This window comes from Lathyrus oleraceus, chromosome 2 (genome assembly GCF_024323335.1).
Source record: "Lathyrus oleraceus cultivar Zhongwan6 chromosome 2, CAAS_Psat_ZW6_1.0, whole genome shotgun sequence".
Taxonomy (NCBI): domain Eukaryota; kingdom Viridiplantae; phylum Streptophyta; class Magnoliopsida; order Fabales; family Fabaceae; genus Lathyrus; species Lathyrus oleraceus.
The window spans coordinates 449,267,223-449,268,999 of NC_066580.1; positions in this window are offsets into that span (position 1 = coordinate 449,267,223).

The window sequence follows — 1,777 nt, forward strand, 5'->3', positions numbered from 1 at the left end:
CTTGATTTGGAAAGTATTGGTCATGACAAGCATTTTTCAAAAAGAGTGGACCAATTTGGAGTTTTGAATCAAAAGTTATGCCATGTTGAACTTCCATGCATACTTTGTGATCATTTGGCCATAACTTCTCAACTAATCATCAGGTGATCATGAAATAGGACTTTTTGAAAAGAGGAGAGAAAGATCTTAAACTTTCATGTTCACCAAAAATCCATTTGAAACTTCTTTGATGTTGAAAAGTCAAGTTGAATGTGAACCAAAAACTTGCCATTTTTGGAAACTTTTAATTACAGGTCACTTTCCATTTTTGGAAACTTTTGCCATGACTTCAAAATCTTCAAGATAGATGTTTGAAATGACAAATAGACTTTATTTGAACATGAATGAGGTGTTTAAATTCATCTCCCCAACTCATAGCCCTCATCTCCTGCATAGTTGACTCTTTTGTGGTCCTCAGATGACCTTGACATGCCCTGATCAGCTTGAACCTCCACCACTTGGGGAAATGGATCAGAAATGAAACCCTAGCTCATATAAGCCCAATATAATGATCATGTGATCCTCATCATTAGCAAAGTCATTATTTCTTTGAGAAGCCCTGATTGGAAGAAAGTCAATGATTAGGGTTGACCAGAGGTCAAAACCCTATTCCAAAGGAACCTGAGCATGAATCATGAAACCCTTGGTGAGGATAGAACCATGATGATGGTAATATATCCTTGCAAACAAGATAATGCTCAACCTTTGAAACCCTGGTGAAAAGCAAACCCTCAGATGGTTGATCATTTCATAGAAACCCTCAGGCTTGACTCATGTAACCTCTCCATCTTCTGAAAAGACTTTGGAGGATGACTTTTCTTATTTTCATATGATATGCAAAATGCAATGTCTAATGCCCTAGAATATGAAATGAAATGTGTCAAACTAGTCCCAAGAAGAGGAGGGAAAATTTTGAGGTGTTACAATATGCATGGTGAAGGCGGCCCTGGAAGTATCGAAACCAATACTGTCTTTACATAAGAAGTTTGGGTCATAGGTTTCGCACATAGTTTTGGTTCCTATTATGGCAGCAACATCGAACAATGTGGGTGTCATCATACTACAGGGAAGGTGAAAGGTGTGATGGGTACTATCCCAGAAGTACAAAGAAGAAACTAGCATAAACTGATAATAGTCAGGTCATACTTTCGACAATTGTATCAGGTCGACGATGCCAATTTCTTTCGAGACTTGGGACTCCTTTTTCTCAATTTTTTCTAGCCAACTCAAATAATCGGAAGGATCTCGAAATAAGGGACATGACCGAAATATCCTAAAACCTTGGTTCATATAAGTCAAGTCGATGGGTTCCTCAGTCGAAGGGTTACCCTGGTTATCTGGATGAGGGTTTTCATTAGTATGGGTTTCCTCATTGGCCTTGGGTTTTTTGACACAAGATATGGGTTTATATTTATGATAAGTGGGGGAAAATTCCTTGAGCCTGTCAGGATCAACATTTGGGTTTGACAGAGGTCTTAGAATTGCATGCATTTTCCCAGAAATATAAATAAGAATTAGTACCTGAGATTGAAAAATCATTCTTTGTTCTTCAGTTAATGATTTTGGAACGTACTATTGGTTACCCACGGTGTTTGAGCCCAAGATCTTGTCAGCAAGTGGAAGGCTTCGAGATTTCCTAGAATCTTTGGTGTTTTTTTTTGGATTCTTTAGTGATTTTCGTAGATGATGTCATTGTTGGAAGGAGAAACCGAAGCAGGTTTTTGCTTGAGGAAGATGA